Source organism: Pelecanus crispus, chromosome W (assembly GCF_030463565.1).
Source record: "Pelecanus crispus isolate bPelCri1 chromosome W, bPelCri1.pri, whole genome shotgun sequence".
Lineage (NCBI taxonomy): Eukaryota > Metazoa > Chordata > Aves > Pelecaniformes > Pelecanidae > Pelecanus > Pelecanus crispus.
In genome coordinates, this window is record NC_134675.1 from 15,956,096 (window position 1) to 15,980,055 (window position 23,960).

Here is a 23,960-nt window from a genome sequence, read left to right on the forward strand (position 1 = left end):
GAGGAAGGCTTGGCTTTTGTTTTGTAAAGGTCCAAAACAGCACATGCTAGGTATGAATATTTCTACCCTTACAAAAAAGGCAACCAAACCTGATTCAGCTGAAGAACTATGGAAATCAACTTCACATAGAAAGAAGGAGCTGTGTCCTCTATTTCAGACTAACTGATAGAAGAAAACTGGCCGAGCTGCCCACACTGTGTTTGAGGAGGTCAGGTTTGCACAGGTTTCTTGCAGGGGGAGCCAGCTGTACACGGTGGTTATGTTGTGCAGTGGCATGTGTTATGCAAGGACGGATTAGCTAGAGCTTGGGTAAAGAATGAAGCAAGCCAGTGTCGGCCTCTCTGGGCACGAGAGAAGACTGAGCAACAAGCTTAGGAAAATGTGCTCAGTGGAAAGATGGAGCTGTTTAGAGCAACACTCATGCTGACATTGTCTAGAAATAAGGATCCCCTCGTTTTCCATTCACAAAGGAACAGATCCCAGACAAAGAAAGGAAGCCTTATTCTGAGAATAGCTGGTTTTGAAGTAAAAGGGTACTTTGAATATCTCCCAATTGCTAGGGAAATGCTTTAACCACTGAACCATTATACAAAATGCATTGTTACTGCATCTGTGCTTCAAGAAGAGCTGAGTGTGGCCCATATGAGCTGGAATTAGATGCTTCCCTGCCCATCTCTGAACCACATCAATGCCTGTCAGCTCTAAGCATTTGCTGACCTGTACTCGGCATTAGAGAAATGGCTTTTTACCACATCACACCCCGAGGAGACTTTCTACGTGCCAGCTCCCTTTCCAGGACTTCCCCCGAGCAATTTCCAGATGAGGGGAGGAAAGGAGTCACCCCTCCAGGTGCATCCAGCTGAGATTAGCCTCAGGGAGCTACAGGCAGGACAGGCAGGTGAGACAGGGCTGGGTGGGAAAGGTGCAGAGCTGCACTGCCTACCTCCATCTTCTCTGCCTTGTGATATTGCTGTCTCTACTGCAGCCCCAAGCCCACCCCAGCATATGTCCTGTCCCTTTCCCAGTGAGTCCCTGGGAATGTGTCCCCCAACCGCTGAGGGATGTGGCCAGGGAAACACACTGGAGTGGGGTTGGGGATGGAGCAGCACAGGGAGGAGACTGAGAAGGCACCCCAGCTCTGCCTCGCTGTGCTCCTGGCGGCTGGCCTGCTCTGCACCACTCTCCTGCCCTCCCTTCCCCAGTCCCGGGTGCCAGCCCTGCAGCTGAGCTAAGATGCTGCCTGAAATCGGGCACCCAGCAGCTCTGGAAGGTTTAGAGATGAGGTCTAAATTGGTCTCCTGAAATGATATCCTAAAATCACACCTGATGTTCACCTTTAGCACCACAAAAAGCAGCATGAGGGAAGAAGGAGCATACTCACTGGGGAAGCAAAATGATCAAAATGAGTATGAGCTAAGGGACAGAAGTGCTCTACGCAGTACAGAATAGAGCTGAAAGTGATCCACTGACCCACGCTTAATGCCCATGGGAAATTTCCACAAAGGCTAGAAATAGAAGCTGGATAGACTTGTTCTTTTACTCAGGCAGTGGTTTCTGCTGAGAGAGTGGCTATGCCTCCTGGGCACTGCAGAGGGGAAAGAATGGAACATTTTGCTTACATATGTCAGTCCTCTTGAAGACCAATTGCTTATGCAGCAGAGGAGCTAATAAAAAAACCTGACAATGCACGCAAATGGAAAAGGAAGTTTTGCTTTGAGGTTTCCTCCCTTTACATACAAAAGACCAATATAATCTAAACTTGACCATAAATTAACTTATTGCCATAACCAAAGGAGCCCAGCCAACTTGTTGCACACCCTAAAAATTGATGTCAGGTTTTCAGCCTCATCTAAATAAGTTATAAGCTGAAGAGGTCACTCTGACAAAAGCATTTGGTACAAAACTAGAGGCTGATTATGTGCATATCAATCTGATCTTTAGTACCTGTGCAATCAATCTCAGGACTATGTGATAGTCAGAGCTATTGCTCAGAATGAGCTTGTGTAGAAAGCAATCAGTTGTTATCAAACAGTAGTTTAGGCTGCATATTCCTAATTCTAATCATCAATGTAAATGGGATCTCTCAGGATTTTTTTAAAAGGGTTTTTTTTTTAAAGGCTAATATGCTAATACCTAAGGAGTTACAGAAAAATATATTTAGAAGTAAATAAGAGTGCATTTAGATTTTGAAAAAATATAAACAGGCTATAGAAGATTTGTTTTTAGATGGTAGGCATAGATTTATCTTAGTTGCCTGGAAAACATCTAGGAACATTTGCTAATGTTTTATTCTGTGTGTCCCAAATAGGTTTTTCTTGAAAATAGATCAGGTAAACATAGGATGATACATACCCAACCTCTTTTCACTGGACATGGCACCTCATATGGGAATATCTGAGGATGAATCATTGTAGTAGTATGAGTTTAAGCATGTTTCTATGAAATACAGGATTTTGGCTCACAAGTGCTCATCCTGATCATGTCTGTGCATAGGCCAGACAGGAAACAGATTCAATATGGTAAGACTGTCTATTAAAATGCCATAAAATCAGACTTTGGCAACTATTTATAAGTGATAAATGAAAGAATGGTGCCTATGACACCTGGTAAGATTGTGTTCAGGAGAACATTGGGAAAAAAAAAAAAAAGCCAGCGCTAGAAATTGCTGATAGTTATAGGGGATGTGCAGGTAGTGAGGAGAAAAATGAAAGAAAATTAAAAGCTTGGTGTGGTTTGCAGTGCATGGAGCTGTCACCATGTCACCTAAGTGACAGCATCTCTGATGGGCCACAGCAGTGACAAAGAGCTCTGCTATATCTAAAAATAGCTCCACATCTACCTTCTTCAGAGAAATCACCAACAATTACCCTCTGTCCCAGAAGGGAAGGCAAGGGCAAATTTGAGCCAGCTGTCTGTCCAAGGTCTTCTACAGGTAAAACATCAGGCTGGGCAAACTGAGCTCAAAGACATGACACAGCCAGAATGCAGAAGCTTTCTGCAGGCTGACTGTACTGCGGCTAAAGTCTTCAGGAAACCTTCCAGGCTGTGTGGTAGTGACACTTCACTGAATGTACCTAGTTAGTTAATAGAACATTTGATATTCTAAATTATTTAATATTGATGGAAGTTATTGCTATTATTTGGGTATATATTTGGAAGTGAGGAACTGTGCCTTTACAAGGCTCTGACAAGATTTATTCAGTTTTCAGCCTTGAGGGACTTCTGAACAGCACAGATAACTCTCTAATGGGGAATGGGCTGGGATTAATCTCTCCTCACTTCAGAGGGAACCAGCTCCACATAAAGACAACTACGTGCAGGTGTCTCAGATGCCTACTTGTGAGGCAGGCACCTTTATTCCTATTTCAGCCAGTGGAGATCCAACTAACCTAGTTAGTGGAGCCTCAAGACTAATTCAGCTCGCCTAAACAGGCCCCTAGCAGCTGATCTGCTGAATGTCTCTGCAGGATCCCTTGACTATATTGACTAGGCAGACTTCAGTGATTACCATGCAAGCTTAAACTGCAGGCACTAGGGCATGTGAGCTGGGGCTAGCTGATGTGATCTCTGATGGGAGAGCACCACGAGAGATCTTTATCCTCCAGGACCTGGAGGCCACCTGGCATGTCTAGAATGGAACTACACGTCTTCATGTGGGCAACTGAAACAAGCCTAAATTTTATGTGAGCTGAGTTCCACTGCAATGGCTTGCAAGGTTTCACCCCAGTACTCATATTAGCTCTCTGCAAATGTTACAGAGAGAATGTGAAGGGAGGCAGATCCTGTCCTCACACCACAACAGATGATGCAATTTCTCACCAACACCTCTGCTGTAAGCTATATTGTTGGGAAGGTGTTTTCCTTTTGTCACAGTTACAAATGTCAAATATCCTTAAGAGGAAAAACAAAACCCACATCCTTTTCATTTTTATATATATATAAAAAAACAGTGAATAGGGGGTGTCATGGTTTAACCCTAGCCAGCAACTAAGCACCACACAGCCATTCGCTCACTCCCCTGCCCCCGGTGGGATGGGGGAGAGAATCAGAAGAGTAAAAGTGAGAAAACTCGTGGGTTGAGATAAGAACAGTTTAATAATTCAAATAAAATAAAGAAAAATATTTCCCTGCTGTGGGAAAGTTCAAAGCACAGTGGTAGACTATGCCTGCATGAATCCTTGAAATACAGGTGAAAACAGTAGGTCCGGTGATCCTCTAGCATGGACCAAGCTCTGCGGTGCCTGCGTCCCCACTTGTGTGCCTCTGCCCGGGTGCTGCTTCAGGGATCCCCTGGTTGGCGAGGTAACGAAAATAAATTTACTCTTTGCATGTCATCCGTGGTTTTGTGGTTGTTCCTGCGTCCTGCCTGTGCCGGCTCACACAGTTTCTTTCTCTGGAACATCAGGACAAAGGGGGATCCCTCCATCCCGGTGGCCACAGGGCAGGCACAGATGTTTGTGAGCTCTCACAGCTGGCTCCAGCAGCAGGGGGTGCCAGGCACAACCAGGGTGTCCAGTCTCAGCTGTGCCAGGAGCCGGCTGGATTTCACACTGATCCTGGGTGCTGCAAGGGCTCCTGCCTTCTCCCAGCATCTCCCCTGCCAGTGGATAACCCCCTTTTGCAGTCGAGCATGTCCCCCTGCCCTCCCATCTGCACCTGCTCCCCTCCCTCCCCAAGGGGAATCTGGACCCTGCTGGGGGTCCCCTTGCTCTAAATAGAGGCCCCCGACCCCAGTATGGGGTCCCAGGATGGGAGAGAGGCTCAAAACCACATGCGATGTCACGTCCCCGTTGCTGAGAGCCAAGGTGCCTCCCCAACTCTGGGTGTGCAGGAAATTTGGGGGGAGATGGGGGAATCCACTGCTTAGTGACTGCATGGATGCTGCAGTGTGATGGTATTTGATTACCTGCATGTCTCAGATTATTAACAATTTAAATTCCAGCCCTGGGGCTGCCTCCTAGAGCCCATGCAGAGCCTGTGGCTTTCTGCTACTGGTGGGCAGCATCCAGACACCATGCTGTGTCCACCTAGGACCAGCAGCCCTCCCACGACACATGGTCCTCGAGGGCTCTGAAAATCCCTTGCAGGTAGGTCTCAGTGACCATCAGCAGAGGAAAAAACACCAGCTGGCTGAGGCATGGGCAAGTCACTTCCGAAATTGCTCCCCACTGGTCTCAGCCCTTTGGAAAGTCCCTGCCAAGGCAGCTTCCAAGCCCGAGGGCAATGCTCCAGGAGGCCCAGGACAAGCTGGGTGCTGTTTGCTGCCCCAGAGGTTGCTCACATGCTCCTGTGTGTCCGTCTAAGCCAAGATATAAAAGGGATTTGGGGTTTGTTTTTCATTCTCCTGTCATAGCAGATCTCCCCACAGCACGGAGCTGCCTGCTGCAGGGCATGAGGGTATTTAGCATCTGCTTAAAATTTGTAATTGTTTTTGTGTTAAGTGCCCGATGGTGTATTTTAGATAGAAACAGAAGGGATTTGGCCTTCCCTCCCCTCCTTCCTCCCTCTCTCTCTTCCTCCTTTTCATCCATCCTTCCTTCCTCTCTCTCTTCCTCCCTCCCTCCCTTCCTCCCTCCCTAAAAATTTAATAATTTCTTCCTTATTGCATCCTTAAAAGCCCCATTCAGTCACAGGCAGCAGCAGGCAAGGAGAAACTCGACGATAAGGGCAAAACCAACAGTAAAACTGGAATGAAATGACAGCCATAAACCCAGTACCAGGAGGGACAGTAAAACTGCAGTTTGGCAGGAGCCAGCAGGCCGCACTAATACCTTTTTTCTGATTAAAACACTCTGGTCACAGATTAGAATCATCCTTTGCTCAATATTTATTGTCTCACCTGCGCTGGAAGGCAGGGAGGACAGGAAGAGGGGTGGGCAGGGTTTGGGACTCAGGATCTTCATCAGGTTTGCAGCTCTGCAGCCTTTGGCAGCTGCTTAGGACATGGACACATAATCAAAGGTGACGAATGTGCCTCCAGCAGTTACCCTCCATCATTGAGTGTTCGTGCCGAAGGGTCTCGGTGCACTTGGGCAGCATCCCGGGACTTACATCCCGGGCAATGCTTTGGGTCTCCCAAACACGCAGGACAGGGGCAACAATGGAGACAGGCACTGCTACAGCCCGGGCGAGCGCATTGGTTTGTCTTGGTTGAGCCAAAGCCCCAGCAGCTCTGGGGAAACCACGTCCCTTGGTAGCCCAACCCATTTGTTTCAGCAGCATCAGAAAACAGGATGGAAATGAGACTAAATTCCTGGCCATCCCCCCTTGAGTGTCTCTACATCGCCACATACCCCATTGGGCTAATCCCTTGCTCCTTGCACAGGATGTGCCAACCCGGCGCAGAAGCACCGCAGCCCTTTCCTATTTCCTCAGGGCTCTATTAATGCACCACAGAGGGAGCACATGCCTCCGTGGGACCTTGATGCATTTTTAATGCATAACTCCATGCTTGAGCTTCAACTTAGCTCCCCTCACTCCCCCCATCACCTGCCCCACTCGCCCTCCTAGAGCAGCTCAGCATGGGGATTGCGGAGGATGTATTTGCCCTGATGCTGGGGGACAGGGGCTCAGGACAAGGGTGACCCCATCCCAAGGACACTTTTCTCAGGACGATCTCCAACAGCTCTCCTGCAGAAGTGAAATGGCATCAAGGCACATCCCTACAGGGCATCCCAGCGGGCCTCAGTTTCTCTTTGATGCTTCTAGGTCAGGAGCAACAGACAGGTGCCCCACAGCCCCTCCACTCTGCCATCTCGCACCCAGCTAGATGTTTTTAATCTCTTCCCCATAAATCACTTTTTGATTACAACTGGACTGTAACTACCAAAATATAAAAGGCTTCAGGGCTTTACAGCACAGCAGTGATGGTTTCTACGAATTGCAGTGCCTTTGCATCTCTGGCAGCCCTTTCCTCACCAGCCTGACACCTCCCCACACCGCAGGAAAGGCTTGTCTCTCCCTCATGGCCCTTCCCACCCCCTTGCGCAAGCTAAAAATATGGGGGGGGGGAGCGGAGGTGGATTTGTCATGGGGAAGAGGGGAGGCTCAGCACAGCCAGGGTCCAGCTCTCACACCTGGCTGCCACCCCCCACTCCTCCACCTGCTGCTGACTTCCCCCCTGAGTTTTTCAGGAGATGCTTTTTTTGGGGAAAAAAAATTATTTTTATTAAAAATTTAAAAAAAATAATTCTCAGGCTGTCTCTGAGCTATTTTGGCAGCAGCTAAACTCCAGCAGCTGCTACCTGCCAAGGAGGGCATCCTGGCGCATGCACCCGCATTCCTCGGCACACACTGCTTCCCCAGCCTCCATCCTAAATCACAACACAACAAACAGGCTGTTCATTAGCTACTGTTTAATTAAGCAATATGGATCCTGCCTTGATATTTACAATCCCACTTGCTCTGATTTATTAGAGCAAGAGTCTTATTTTTAAAGATGGCAACTGTAAAGTTTAATACTGCTTGACTTACTGCAAGTTTCATTTACGACCTCGGGCCAAGGTGCTGCAGCCCAGTGGGAGCTGGTGGGCTATTAAATCAGAGCTAACTGCACGTGCAGGGAGATGACTAGCTTTGTTACAACTGGTTCAGCGGCTAATTACCCCAATCTGGATTCTCACATTTAAGCCAATTTGTTGCCGCTTTTCCAGGGCCCTAGGGAAGAGCCAGGCAGATGGGAGGTTGGCACGAAGGCACTTGTGATAAGGGATGGGGGCTGCGATGGGGATGGTTGCAAAGCCCAGCCAGGTGCTGGCTGTCCCAGGAACGAATTGGTTTGCAAGAGGCCAGACTCTGAGCTGGGCACCCCCCATGCCATGCAGGGGGGATTCTGCATGCAACAATGGCTCCAAGCTCAAGGGTCACCCCAAAATCCACCACCTCCTCCCCAAAACCCTTGGGCACCTGGGGAGCCCTGAAGCTGGGGGGTGGGATGGCTCACAGGCTCTGGGATGTGGTGATCAGGGAGGAGGATGGGACCAGCACCCAGGATGGCCGCATCCAGCCCGGTTCTGAGCCTCACACTGGCCAGCCCCCACCCTTGCCCATGAGTGGGGATGGGGGGGTGATGCACAGATGGGGCATGGGGGACATAGCCCTCCCCACAAATTATGGTCTTGTAGGTAGGAGGAGAGCATTTCCCTCCTCACAAGATACTTAGCCCACTCACGGCCTTGACAAGGATAGGGGCCTCGTTAAGGAGTTATGAGAATGGCTCATCAGTGACAAATAAAAAAAAATATTTGTGCGAAGATGTGATGGCAGATGGCGCTGGGCATCCCCCCATATCAGCTGTGGAGCATCACTATCTGGGACCTACCCCTGCATGTCCCAGGGGCTTCCCTGTGGGAAGGGTCTACGGTGGGGGGAGAGCACAGAGCTGGCTGCAGCATCCCCCCAGCCCATCCCAGGGACAGGGCTGCTGCTGCCCCACGCCATGGGATGGGTACTGGGGGGGGGGGGGGGGGGCAGCAGCACAGTGAACGAAGCTGGACCCCCTGGCAGCCCCTGGGCTAGCAATGAACTAGCCCCTCACTGCATCCCAGCAGCCCCGGTACCCGCGGCAGGCAGAACGAGGGCTGCAGCCCGGCAGCCCCAGGCAGAGAGGAGGAAGAGGAGCAGCTCCAGGGCCAGGTATTCCTGCCAGCAACCTCCATGCAGCGAGTTTGCCAGGCCTCAGCCCTCTCCCAGGAGCTGGCTAAGCCTTGGGCAGCTTCTTGCTCCTCCCCGAGCCCCCCTCAGGGACAGGCGCAGAGCTCCCCCCAGGGGGGAAGAAGAGGCAACGCAGAGACAGGAACAGGAGCAAGCGGCATGGGGCTGCTGGCACATCCCCTGCAGCTGGGGGGTCCCTACCAGAGCCCCCAAACCTCCCACCCAGGGCCGAGAGTCACCAGGGCACAGGCGGAGGCACTTTGCTTCCAGGTTTTATTGGCCAGAGGGGCTGTGCCCCTCCACGGGGCAGGCAGCACTCCCAGTCCCACCAGACTGGGAGGGTGAGCCCTTTAGTGGTGGTAGGAGCACTCTGCAGAGGCAGGAAGACACACCCTGGGATGGGGAAGGAGACAGAGTGCACAGTGATGCAGCAGGATTAGGACTGGGGTACCTGAACAGGCAAAACCAGTCCCCAAGCCAGGACCAGCTGTGACAAGGCTCAGGAGAAGCTGGGAGACCCGAGGGCTCACAAGTGACATGAGTTCCCAGGCCTCAGTCCTCACCACCCCCACCTGACTCCTCTCCCTGGCCTCACCAAGCAGAGCCAAGGGCTGGCTCCACTGCTCCCTGTCACCATATCTCCTTGGCTTGTAGTGTGCCTCAGGGCACAGTGCGAGGAGCAGCCAGCGGCCAGTCCTGGGGACAGCCCCGGCATGGGTCCCCACAGCTCCACACCACCCACCTCCAGCTGCGCTCGCCTGCTCTGGGGTGAGGTCCCACTGCACCTGCATCAGCATCTTGTAGCCCACCATGAACTTGCGGACAGTGGCGGAGCAGAGCAGCGGGGTGGGTAGTAGTGGGCATGGAGCTGCCAGTGCCTGCAGTCCTCCTCCAGGTAGGGGCCTGTGGGATGGGATGAGGATGCAGATGAGAGGGTCTTGAGGGTCACCCAGCCATGCCACTCACTGTGCCAGCCCACAGAGTAGGGGAAGGAGACTTCGAAGAGGTTGTCGTACTTGATGAGCAGCCTCTGCATGATGGAGGCCGGGCCTGCAGGGTAGTGCCGGGGAGTTGCACCCCAAGCTGGTCAGCCCCCACTGAGGGCAGGCCCAGCTCGGGGAGGAGGGTCACCCTCGGCACCCCTCCCTGGGTGGACATTGGTGACAGGCAGGAGGGATGCACTGGCCAGTCCCCCCCCGATCCATGCAGACAGCCCGAGCAACACGGCAGGAGGAGCCCCCATTCCTAATCAGCCAGCACCCCAAAAATATGGAGCACCACATGCTTCATCACCCCAAAAAGGACGACAGTTCCCCCACCAGTACAGCCTGCACCTGGACACACAGCTCCTGCCCTGGCATAACAGAGGTGCCTGTCCCCCCCCCCCAAGCCAAACCCAGCAGCCCTGCACCCCAGGGGGGGACATGGACCCTCCAGCACCAGCAAGGCTGCTGTAGAGCTGCCTCCTAATGAAGGCCAAGCCCAAAGGACATGGGCTGGCAGGGTGCAGAGCCACTCACTGTCCCTCTCACCCTTGCAGAGGTCCTGGAGACAGCAGACGTGGTGGCGGGGCAGCAGCAGGATCTGGAAGGGCCAGGTGGCCCAGTACAGCACCACGACCAGCCAGTCCACGTTCTCCGCTACCAGCCACTCCTGTGGGACACTGTGCTTGATAGGGACATGTGCAGCCCTGATGCCCCGGGGATGGGCGCTCCTGGGGGCCCTGCTTCTGGGGGCTGGGGGGTCCACCCCAGCACACATCCAGCTCCCGGGGAAGAAATAACAGCCGCATCCTCACCTTCTGGTGAGCTCAGCGTACTCCAGCAGCATGGGCATGCTGTGCTGGCTCAGGGGCTGCTGCTGCTAGGTCCGGTCCTCCAGACGCACCTCATTCGGGAGGAAGCTGCTGGCGCACACCTGGGAGAAACATCAGGGCACAGGGCCGGGTTACCTACCCAACCCCCCTGCCATGCCTCCCTGCCCCATCACCCAGCCCAGAGACCCCAACACATCCCTCTGCGGTGCCTCACCATCACCTGGGTGCTCTGGGCTCACGCCACAGCCCCCCCCCCCCACCTAAGCCCTGCCAAGATGGGAGGATCTAGCTCCAATCTGTGCCCATTTGATACTTTTGAAGGTAAATGCTGACGTAGAGTTCCAGTTAAGCCAACATGTGTTAATGTAAATAAATTAGTCACAATTATTATTGGAGTTCTTATTATTAACTCTTTTCCACTCTCTGTATGTGTGTGTTCTTTCATATGAACAAAATAATTTCTGAATGGGTAGTATTAATTAAAACTGCACAGAGGACAGGCTATTTGGAGGAGTTCAGAGGAGTTAACATAATCTTTTTCTGACCTTTCTCTAGAGGTATACACATACATTAATATCTTGATTTTCTTTTTTTCTGAAAAACAGGTTCACGTAATGTGACTTACACTATATAGCTCAGTTTCCAGGTGTCTGCATAAGTCACGTAATTGCACGTTTATCTGGTGGCAGATCTGGGGTTCTTACTCAAAATGAAAGCTAAGAAATTAACTATAGCAGCAAACTTCAGGAAAAGAAATCTGTGCAAGAGCAACAATACTTTGGCCTTTTTTTTGTCAAAGTTCACCCCACTGATCTAATTTTGGTCCCACTGAAACATACTGCTGAGCAATTTTAAAAGTCTACCCTGAAGACCAGAATTGTGACATATGTACATACTTGTGTGTCCATATACTTTTAATTACATTAACTGTTTTTTCTAAGAGACTAGAGTGTCTTACAGTATTTGTTAGCCTAGCTGTGCGTATTGTAGCTTATTTTTATTTTTAGGTTTGTGTGTGGATATCATTGGAGGAAATGAAGTAGCACCACACTCAAGACCATTTATGGTCTTAATCAAAGGAGCAAATGGAAAACATATTTGTGGAGGAGCTTTGATCAAGGAAAACTGGGTGTTAACAGCTGCCCACTGTTATGTGCAAGTTCTTACTCTTATTCAGAGATTGTCCTTAGTGAGTATCTGGTGTCTCTGTTCAAGAAGGAAAGTTTATATTCCTGGTGGTTTTGTGCATTTAGCATGATCATGATCATGTTCTGATTACTGTGTTTTAAAATTTATATTGACAAATGTGCTTCAGTGAGTAAAAAATAATATAACAAGGCATACTGCTCTTCACTGTTTCTGAAGATATATTTAACAAGCTTCTAGCTGCATGCAAGCACAGAATAGCAACACTGAAGTAGTGAATTTGGGGGAAAAGTTTATCCCTGTTTTCTCAGTCAACCAGTGCACTAGGCCAGAGGACTGGCCAGTCTAAATAGCTGCTCAGAAAACAGAAATAAATTCTTGTCATTTTATTCTGTAAAAGATATGCAGTTCACCACAGAAAGAGACAGCATGCAGTTATACAGGAGCAAAAATCCTCCAGACAGATGATAGGAGACACTGAGAGATCTCTGCTCTACTGGATATGTTGGCTTGTCAGCCAACCTTCCTTCTTCCTGTCTGACTCAAGATGCAAATGGCTATTTGGCCCAGCAGACTCCCACAATGAGGCAAGATGTGAGGTTTAAATCACACGTCCTGCCCATTGCCTTTGTTGTGGGAGGACTGGAGCTGCTGCTGAGCCAGACAGAACTCACGCAGGCTCTGTCTACAGCCTGCCTGGGACCAGTGAAACACTGGTCTCTGCAGACATCAGAGAAATGTATCTGTTTCATAGATATATGGGACCTACTACAAAGAGAGCATAGTGTTGTCCCAAAGATGGGTTCTTTACCCAGTGTGCAAGAACCAATTCACATGCTGAGTTAAGATATTTGCTTTATTCCATTTCTGTGCAGAGATGGGTGCTAGGTGGTAATTCCACAAAGCTAGCACACCCCGTTATCCTTGCTTCACATATTTATACAATTAAACAAAGTCACTATGCCTACTGTTAACACCTACTTGTTAGTAGTTGGTTATTTCTACTTTTGCTTCCATTTAAAGACATAGCTCCCTTTAAAATCACTGCGCATGCTCAGTGGGTAGGGGTCTCCCTTTGGAGGTGGGTAGCACTTCCAACAGAGGTGTGGTTTTTGTATTATAATTAGCTGGTTCACTTAGGGGATGCTAATTAGTGGATCTTGCTGACTAGTAAGAGAGGCGTAAAGGGGAGTTTTGACACTCAAGGATATATGTTTGTTGTTTTAGAGATCTCTTGGCCTTCTGCTCCTCATTATAGATATCCTGGTGCCTATTATCGTTAGTACATTCTTTCAACAATCAGTCATCAATATGGCCCAAAAGCTGTAGTATTAATATGGTAAAGAGTGTTTCCAAATGAGATCACATTTAAGAGAAAATACAATAAATAATTAACCTAATGATGCTCAGTCAACAGTCAGACAGCTCTTAATAGCTGAAGGAAAAGGAGCAACCACTTCCTCAGGGTTGTGTTTGCTGCAGTAAGATGCAACTGAGGGCCAACCTACACACCTGCTCAAAGAATATTCTCCCATTCAGCTGTGATGTACATTGTTTTCCCACAAACAGCTACATCTGTGGTCTGATATAAAGGTCTGCTTGGACTGCTTGACTGAGGAGTGCTAGACTCCTGTTTTCTATACCAGAGAGCCCCAGCAGGTACAACTCTGTCACCACTAAAGTATCTAGTAAGTATATGAAGTTGCAGAACCAAGTCAGAGAAAGGGAATGAGGTATGTCTCACATGGACTCAGAAAACAGTGTTGAAAACTGCATCAGGTGTTAGGGTAAAGCAGTGGTACAATTCAGTCAAGTCGTGATGATGATCTCTGAACTAACAGTGCTGTGAGGCTATTCTCCAGCACAAATTGCAGAAGGCACATTTGGTAAGACCACTACCAACAGCAAAGCTGATGCATCCACCCCTCATTCAGTTCCCAAAGGAAAACAATAGGGGTAGGTTCAAAGTCAAGTACCTGAACCCTGTCTATGCTCCTGGGATGTTGATAGCATGAATTTTGATTCACTGAGTCAATTTTTTTTAACTATTTAACTACTTGTGAAAACAGGGTAATCTTTTATATTTTTCTAAATTACTGTTGCTTTTCAGGCATGAGAAAAGAGACTCTGTAGCAGCTGGACATTATAGCACCACATTTAACAGCAAAGAATTACGGACTTACAGCAAGTGAATCCCACTAACCATGTTATCCTTCTTCTCAGGGAAGGAAGCAAAGTTATTCTTGGAGCTCATTCACAGAAAGCAAGAGAAAGAGAAAAACAGGGTTTTGAGATTGCAAAACAAATTTGCTACCCATGCTACTGTTCCAATTGTAAGAAAAACAACATTATGCTGCTGCAGGTATAGACTTACTCACATATCACTTATGGAATATGCATCTCCTATGATGTACCAGTTTCTTCCTTCTTGTGAGGGAGGTGAGCCAAGGGAGTTTCTGGTGACCTTTTTTCTGGGGTGATACAGTCTGGTCTGCTAATCCAGCAGACTGGAGAACTGGGGATGCACTGGGAACTAAGGCAATCAACAATTCCTATAATGCATGCCAATGCTAGAAGTAGAAAAATTCTGGAGCTTGACCAAGATATTTTAATTTCTGGCTTTTCAATTAAATAATATTGTTCACAGAAAGAAGCATATTTCACACATAAAAATAATTTGGTTAAAACCCCTAATGTTCTGTTCGAAAAGCAAAAATTTCTGACTTCTCTGATACTCAATTTTGCCAGCTTCAGTGATTACTGTTATTTTGTCCTCCCAATGGTCTGAGAGCCAGAGAAGTGAAATAGGGTCTTTTATAAAGCTAATATTTCAGCAGAAGCTGAATGGGTTTTCATGAGACAAAGATACTAATTTTCATCATGCTTACATTGATTACATAAATCCTGTCACAAAGAACTGGGGAATCTCAAACAGGGGTTGCAGTAATCCCTCATTACCATAATGGAAAAGATCCAACAGTTAACATGCAGAGGCCTCTGTTAGACTCTGCCCCATAATAACTATTTTCCATATCTTCTACAGCTTTAGAAAAGAGCAAGACTTAATAAAGCTGTGCAACTCATTCCCCTGCCTACCTCAGATGATGATCCCAAACCACGAACAACTTCTACAGTAGCAGGATGGGGACAAACTCACAATCATCCGAGAAAGCTTTCTGATACCCTGAGGGAGGTCAACATCACTGTCATCAGTAGGCAAATCTGCAATTATAGCAATCATTATAAAACCAACCCTGTTATAACAGAAAACATGATATGCGCAGGGGCTAAGAATGGAGGAAAGGATTCATGTTTTGTAAGTATATTTACTGGCTATATCCACATAGATTATATTAAAAGCTAGTACTTTATATTTTATTTTTACAAACTTATAATTTCTGCCTAGCTTCAGTTCAATGAAGAATTTTATTAAAAATGAGTGAATTTACCAAGGCTTGTTCTTCTAAGCCTTAAAATCAAAACTTCTGATTGATAAGTTCACCTTCACAGATTTTGGATATTGTGGTTTTATCCAGGCATGGCAGATAGCTATTCTCTTCTTCAATAAAATGATTTTTTAATAGAAACATCTCCACAAAATAGCTTATGTTTTATGAGCCCATTCTCAAGCAGCTAAATTCAATGGAACAGCTTCTCTGATGTCAGAGGGCTTTGAAACAGGTTTTGCTGATAAAAAGCCTTTTGACTGGGCACCAAGTCAAATGCACAACTGTGTAAGAGCTACCACATTTTAAAAGATTGAAATATTGAATTAACAAAGTTACAAAAAAGGTACCAATATCTAGAGGCTTTCTGCTTTTCAAGAGGAAAGTTTCCAGCTTTTTCTTTTCATATTCAAAAAGACTAACTATTCCTTAGCACTGAGCTAGATTCATTCCCCATAACTCACACAGAAAGATCAGATTGAAGTCTTATTTTCTTTTTTGCTAATGAAAACCTGACCTTCTAAGGAGAAAAAAAAAAAAAAAGAAAACCACAATATCACTGCCTACATTTTTATTTCCTCCATGCAACTGGTGCAAATTTTATGTAAGAGGACCATTTTTTAGCTTTTGCAAATTCCAATGAAAATTTTTCCCCCTTTTTTCCAGGGGGATTCAGGCAGACCTTTAAGATGCAATAATGTGATGAGAGGCATAGAATCATAGAATCATAGAATCGTTTAGGTTGGAAAAGACCTTTAAGATCATCCAGTCCAACCATTAACCTAACATTACCAAGTCCACCACTAAACCAATTAAGGGTAGAGTAGCAATTTCATGTTTCCTGGCTTGGTGGCTGGATTATTTTTAATGAAAGTAAAAACTAGGAATCATTAAGATTGGAAAGGATCTCTAAGATCATCAGTTCAATCATCCAATCACTGCTTTCTGGAAGCCAAACAAGTGTGGTACTGTTGATGGCCCTGGTGTCTACACTTAACTCACAAAGCAATACATGCAGTGGATAAGGAAAACCATAGGGGGAGCCTAATAGATTGGGTTTTGGCCAAGCGATTTCCTACTTTGTACTTGTGTAATGATATCTAGTTTTGAAATACACTTTTAAAAAATACCTTCATTATACTGGTAAAAGAGGTATTCCCATGCTGAATTTTAGCAGCTTGATGTCCTTATAGATGAAATTATGTATGTCTGTTTTTGGGACAGATGTGATCTTAACAGTGCCAGAACACAGTGCTCTGCTACAACAGCATTTGTAGCTTACACTCTCAGCCATGGAGTCCTTAGATGGGTATTTGTGACTCAGGCTTCCAACATTCTTGCATTGCACATTCAGACTGAGCTCTACCTGGATGAGTATTTCTGACCAAGAATCTAATCCAGCTAGCTGTTTGTGTCCTCACTGCATGCCTAGTATATACTGCACTCTTCTATATCTGGACTTCTGCAAATAACCCTGAAAGTTAATGAGATGCTAGGTACAACTCCAGACATCTGAAAAACTCGGCAGTTTCTCTGCAGCGGAGCTCCTGATTTTACAGGTGTAGGGGACTGCTAAGCTTCAGAAAATTAAGTTTCAGCAACTGCATTTGATTGTGGGACATAAGAAGTGTGCATTTCCTAACTGTCATGTATTTGAAACCTCTAGATTTCATCCCTTTACATACTTTGCATTTAATAAAGAAATGGCAATAAAATCTACTGCTTGAAGCTGTCAATTTATGTGGAACGCCCTGTCTGTTACAGTACAGATATTCTGTGTACATAATGTTTTGGATGTGCAATGTTTGCAGAATGGACCAAGATCAGCAACATTATGTTTAAAAATCAGCTGAAAAACCATCCTCAAACAGGAAACAGACCTATTGTGAAAAATGCTTCCGCCCATCTCTGTAGTAAAAGTCTTGGGCATTTTCAATGGCATGAACACCTCAAAAAAGGTTTGGTTTTATTTTGTGTTGCTTTGGGGTTATTTACTTGGAAGTAGGCATTAGCTAACAGAAAGCAAAGGACATTCAAAGGGTGGATAAATCTTGTATTGATTTTAATTAGAAAATGATTGCTCGGTTCATCATCAGCAATTAAACATCACTTATAAACACAAAATGGGAAAGTACAGACTAAAACTTTTTTACACAGTTGTCTCCACCTAATCTTGTTGAGAAGAAACAGTAGTTTTGTCATAGAGGAATAATGAAGGGTGAAGGAGGGAGAGGGTCTAAACTACAGGGATCTTTACTGAAAGTTTTGATGCTGAACATCTTTTACGTTTTCTGTCCATTACAAATGTTACACAGTCAGAACTTTTAACATTCCTTATTCTTATCCTAAAAAGTAGTTATGCATGTTTGTTCTGACTCTTGGGCTGAACACATGAACAAGCACACAAACACAGACACAGAAGCACACACAAATACAGGAGCAAAGCAGGAGCAGAGAGAAGGATTCCCAGCCAAATAAGACTGCATCAGTGAAACTGAGGAGAATTTGGCCAACTGACTGGTACTGACACCCAAAGTGGTGACTTTGATTCTGTCTTTAAACACACAGGAAATAAATAAGACAAGTCCGTACTTTTTCTATTCTATTTGCCATGCAAACTACCAAACCCTTGATTATGAAAGAACTGATGCTAAAAACCTTTAGAAAACAAAAAGATGCTTATCAATCTAGTGGAAACTCTGAAGCTGATCTTCAAGACAATCGATCACCTAGGGCTATTTCACTCTCCCCATAGATTAGCCTTACTTCATTACTTTCCTCTTTGCCCATTTTTTCACTGTATTCCTTTCATCCTGCTATAGCATTTTCTTCATCTTACTGTTTCCTCTTTGGTATGCTTCTTCCCCTTGCCTGGAAGTCACAGGCAGCATCCTTGTGAGTGGAAAATCCTGCTCAAAGCCTATCATTCTTTTTTTCTCCATTTTTCAGACGGTAGTTCTGACTCAAGTGTTGCAGAACCTTACAGACCAGGAAGGAGAGGGTCTGACCAAGGAGACATTTACAATGCATGAAGAAATGTGCAAGACAAAACTTGCGGTCTTCCACCTCTAGCTTAAAATTTAGGATCTACCCCAAAATACTATAAAAACTTTTTTTTTTTTTTTACATGAGCGTTACTTAGTGAATTGTGCAAAAAGCCAGTGGAACTGGACTAACATGGTAAACAAAACATTCAAGCCTCTGTCACCAATGACAGTAGTGGAAACCTGTGGAAAAAAGCAGAAGCAAGAGCAAGGAGACAGAACTGAGTTTTTATCTAAGCTGTGACTTTCTCTGATTAAGAGGCCTGAACTCATTCCCAATAAAGCTCCATCACTATGGGATGGAGCCCATGCAAGTTTATGTACTAGCTAAGAAAAATGTTATGATCATACAATGACATTTTGACATCTAGAATGTAACAATTGCTACTCACTTATGGGGTAACAGGGGGAAATGAACAGGTATAAACTGCGTTACACAAACTAATACAACATTTATCTAAGTAGCATCAAGTCAGAATGAATAGTGGCAGGAGAAAAGGGGAGTGTGTGCTAGAGATGATTCAGTGCACCCAGGCCCTTGAGCAAAAGCAATCCCATGGGCGGGTTTTCCTTTATCCGAGGCAGGAGTAACCCAGACTGTCTTCCCCAGCATATTTTTTACATGCACTACAGGGGCTTTATCCCCCTCTACAGTACGTAAAAGTTTTGATCGGGCAGGGCCAGCTCGATTGGCAGATCCCCTAGTGTTGACTAACCAGGTGGCTTTCGCTAAATGTGTATCCCAATGTTTGAATGTCCCACCACCCATTGCTCTCAGGGTAGGCTTTAACAGTCCATTGTATTGTTCGATTTTCCTGGAGGCTGGTGCATGATAAGGGATGTGATATACCCACTCAATGCCATGCTCGTTGGCCCAGGTGTCTATGAGGTTGTTTCAGAAATGAGGCCCATTGTCTGACTCGATTCTTTCTGGGGTGCCATGTTGCCACAGGACTTGCTTTTCAAGGCCCTAGATATTGTTCTGGGCAGTGACATGGGGCACGGGGTATGTTTCCAGCCATCCGGTGGTTGCTTCCACTGTAGTGAGCACATGGCACTTGCCTTGGCAGGTTTGTGGGAGTGTGATATAATCAATCTGCCAGGCCTCCCCATGTTTCTATTTCAGCCATCGTCCTCCATACCCGAGGGGCTTGAACCACTTGGCTTGCTTGATTGCAGCACATGTTTCACATTCATGAATAACCTGTGCAATACTGTCCATAGTTAAGTCCACCCCTCGATCACGAGCCCATCTATTATGTTGCATCTCTTCCTTGATGGCCTGAGGTGTCATGGGCCCACAGAGCTATAAATAATTCACCCTTATGTTGCCAGACCAGATCCACCTGAGCCACTTCAATCTTAGCAGCCTGATCCACCTGCTGGTTGTTTTGATGTTCTTCAGGGGCCCCACTCCTGCATACATGAGCATCTATGTGACATACTTTTAGAACCAGGTTCTCTACCCGGGCAGCAATATCTTGCCACATTGCAGCAGCCCAGATGGGTTTACATCTGCGCTGCCAATTGCTCTGCTTCCATTGCTGCAACCATCCCCACAGGGCATTTGCCACCATCCATGAGGCAGTGTCCTGGTTTCGGCTGGGATAGAGTTAATTTTCTTCCTAGTAGTAGGCATAGTGCTGTGTTTTGGATTTAGTAGGAGAAGAATGTTGATAACACACTGATGTTTTAGTTGTTGCTGAGTACTGCTTATGCTAGTCAAGGACTTTTTCAGCTTCCCATGCTCTGCCAGGCGCACAAGAAACTGGGAGGGGGCACAGCCAGAATAGTTGATCCAAACTGACCACAGGGCTATTCCATACCATATGACGTCATGCTCAGTATATAAATTGGGCGGAGTTGGCCAGGGAGCAGCAATCGCTGCTCGGGAGCTGTCTGGGTATCAGTCGGCGGGTGGTGAGCAATTGCATTGTGCATCACTTGCTTTGTATATTGTTATTATTATTATCATTATTATATTGTTATTATTATCATTACTATTTTACTTTATTTCAATTATTAAACTGTTCTTATCTCAACCCAGGAGTGTTTTTTTTTCACTCTTACTCCTCCGATTCTCTCCCCCATCCCACCGGGGCAGGGGGAGTGAGCGAGCGGCTGCGTGGTGCTTAGGTTGCTGGCTGGGACTAAACCACAACAGGCAGTACAGAGATAAAGGACTGGCCATTTTTCTCATTCAGCAATATCTAAAGTCAGCTGGATGGCTTTCACCTCTGCAAACTGACTCGACTCCCCTTCTCCTTCAGCAGTTTCTGCGACTTGTCGTATAGGACTCCATACAGCAGCTTTCCACCTCCAATGCTTTCCCACAAGACGACAGGACCCATCAGTGAACAGGGCATATTGCTTCTCATTTGCTGGCAGTTTATTATACACTGGGGCCTCTTCAGCATGTGTCACCTCCTCCTCTGGTGATATTCCAAAATCTTTGCCTTCTGGCCAGTCCATGATCACTTCCAAGATTCCTGGGCGACTGGGGTTTCCTATTCGAGCCCATTGTGTGATTGGTGCAACCCACTTACTCCACGTAGCATCAGTTGCATGATGCGTAGAGGGGACCCTCCCTTTGAACATCCAGCCCAGCACCGGCAGTCAGGGTGCCAGCAGGAGCTGTGCTTCAGTACCAGCCACTTCCGAAGCAGCTCGAACCCCTTCATATGCTGCCAGTATCTATTTCTCAGTTGGAGTATAGCGGGCTTCGGATCCTCTGTATCCCCGACTCCAAAACCCTAGGGGTCGACCTCGAGTCTCCCCTGGTGCTTTCTGCCAGAGGCTCCAGGTAGGGCCATTCTCCCCGGCTGCAGTGTAGAGCACATTTTTAATATCCTGCCCTGTCCGGACTGGCCCAAGGGCTACTGCATGAACTATCTCCCGTTTAATTTGTTCAAAGGCTTGTTTTTGCTCAGGGCCTCATTTGAAATCTTTCTTCTTCCGGGTCACTTGATAGAGAGGGCTTACGATCTGGCTGTAATTTGGAATATGCATTCTCCAAAAACCCACAACGCCTAAGAAAGCTTGTGTTTCCTATTTGCTAGTTGGTGGGGACAGAGCTGTTATTTTGTTGATCACATCCATTGGGATCTGATGACGTCCATCTTGCCATTTTATTCCTAAGAACTGGATCTCCTGTGCAGGTCCCTTGACCTTTGTTTTATGGCAAAACCAGCCTTCAGAAGGATTTGGACTATTTTCTTTCCCTTTCTCAAAAACTTCTTCTGCTGTATTGCCCCACACGATGATGTCATCAATGTACTGCAGATGTTCTGGAGCTTCACCCTGTTCCAGTGCTGTCTGGATCAGTCCATGGCAAATGGTGGGGCTGTGCTTCCACCCCTGGGGCAGTCGATTCCAGGTGTACTGAACACCCCTCCAGGTAAAAGCAAATTGAGGCCTGCACTCTGCTGCCAAAGGGATGGAGAAAAATGCATTAGCAAATGTCAATTGTGGCATACCACTTGGCTGCCTTTGACTCCAGGTTGTATTGAAGTTCTAGCATGTCTGGCACAGCAGCACTCAGCGGCGGCGTAACTTTGTTCAGGCCAAGATAGTCCACTGTTATTCTCCACTCCCCGTTAGACTTTCGCACTGGCCATATGGGACTGTTAAAGGGTGAGCGAGTCTTGCTGATCACTCCTTGGCTCTCCAGTCAACAAATCAGGTTATGGATGGAAATCAGGGAGTCTCGGTTGGTGCGATATTGCCGCCAATGCACTGTTGTGGTAGGGATTGGCACCTGTTGTTCCTCAACCTTCAGCAACCCCAAAATAGAAGGGTCCGCCGAGAGACCGGGCAAGGTGGACAGCTGTTTAATTTCCTCCGTCTCCAAGGCAGCTATACCAAAAGCCCACCGGTACCCTTTTGGGTCCTTGAAATACCCTCCCCTGAGGTAGTCTATGCCAAGGATGCACAGAGCCTCTGGGCCAGTCACAATGGGGTGCTTTTGCCACTCATTCCCAGTTAGGCTCTCTGCAGCCTCCAGTACAGTGAGCTGCTGGGATCCCCCTGTCACTCCAGAAATACAAATGGGTTCTGCCCCTGTATAGCTTTATGGCATTAGGGTACACTGTGCACCGGTGTCCACTAGAGCCTTCTACTCCTGTGGGTCTGATGTGCCAGGCCATCGAATCCACACAGTCCAGTAAACCCGGTTGTCCCTTTCCTCCACCTGGCTGGAGGCAGGGCCCCTCTAACACTGGTCATAGTATTCGTTGTTCACTCCTTGTAAATGTGAATCAAGAGTCCCTTGATTAAGATCGGGAGTAGAATTAGCCCTCTTCCTCTGTCTGGGGAACTGCTCACTGGAAACTGGAGCTGCAATTTTCCTGGGAGAACCACCTTTTGTAATAGTTTTTCCTTGCAACTCATGCACCCGTGCCTCTAGGGTCGAGGTGGGTTTTCCATCCCACTTCCTCATGTCCTCTCCGTGGTCATGCAGGTAGAACCACAGGGTGCCCCGTGGTGTGTATCCTCTCCATCCTCTCTCTTGAGCATAGGGACGTTGACTCCTAATGGCTGAGACACTGGTCCGTACACGTGGGGAGTAGGACAGATCCTCTCTGAGTTGTTGAAACTCTCGGCACATTTTTTCAGACAGTTTTTCCACAGCTTAGACACAGGCCCGTAGGGAGGAAGAGAGACTTTCTTCGTATTCCCGGAGTCGTCTAGCCACATCATCCACCGTTGGTGCCTCGTCATCTTTCCAGGCCAGTATTGCCAACGAGTTGGCATACGATGCTGGTGCGCTCCGTACCACCTTCTGCCACATGGGTCGTGTGCACCTGACTTCATCTGGATCTTTGGGTAACTGTTCATCATTCAGGTCACTATAAATCACCTCCAGCATGGCTAATTCCCTCAAGTACTGGATACCCTTCTCTGCGGTGGTCCATTTGCTTGGGCGGTATAAAACATCCTCCTTGAAGGGATACCTTTCCTTCACGCTTGACAGAAGTTGCCTCCAGAGGCTGAGCGTTTTTGCCCCTTTTCCAATTGCTTTGTCAATGCCCCCTTCCCTGGAAAGGGATCCCAGCTGCTTGGCTTCCTTACCCTCTAAATCCAGGCTACCGGCCCCGTTATCCCAGCATCGGAGCAGCCAGGTGATGATGTGCTCGCCTGGATGACGACTGAAATCTTTTCGCATACGTCGCAGCTCACCCAGGGATAGGGATCGGGTGGTTACCATCTCATTTATGGGTTCTTCCTCCTCTGGTTGTCGTGATGGCCCTGGTTCATCTTCATCCCTTACTAAACAAGCTGATTTTCTTGTGTATTTTTTCTTCTGTATAGGGGCAACTGATACCGGCGCGGGTTGATTCTCTGTTTTAGCCACGGTGCCTGTCACTGGGGTTGGAGTGGCTGCAGTGCCTGTGGTGGGTGTTGGAGTAGCCGCAGTGCCCGTGGCTGTGGTTGGAGTAGCCACAGTGCCTGTTGTTTTGTCATCAGATCCAGAGACCCTCTCTTTCCCTTGAGGGTACTGAATAGTGTTGAACAGGGCTCTATAAGCATGGGCCAGTCCCCAGCATGTTGCAATGATTTGTGTCTCTTTGGAGTTGCCAGGGTGACAACATACCTCTTCCAAACACTTTACTAGTTCTTCAGGATTCTGAACTTGTTCAGGGGTGAAGTTCCAAAACACGGGAGGTGCCCACTGTCCTAGGTACTTGCCCATACGATCCCACACACCCTGCCACTCATAACTCTCCAGCCTTGGGGCAGATCTCCGGATAATATTCTTAAATTGCTTACTAACCTTTGTCAAAACTGAAACAATATTCCCAAGAAGTATCAATAGAAGTATCTTAACTGCCCAGGGATGTTCAAAATACTGAAAAC

General features: G+C 47.1%; 1 long non-coding RNA gene and 2 pseudogenes across 1 annotated transcript in view; 1 reads left to right on the top strand and 2 right to left on the bottom strand.

Annotated features, from left to right (window-relative positions):
• The window catches only part of LOC142596540 (uncharacterized), a 240,391-nt gene that overhangs the window by 86,445 nt on the left and 129,986 nt on the right, over window positions 1-23,960 (bottom strand). The gene's annotated exons all lie outside the window — the stretch shown is intronic.
• Window positions 3,552-10,638, bottom strand: LOC142596552 (galactose-1-phosphate uridylyltransferase-like; annotated as a pseudogene).
• Window positions 10,744-16,108, top strand: LOC142596553 (granzyme A-like; annotated as a pseudogene).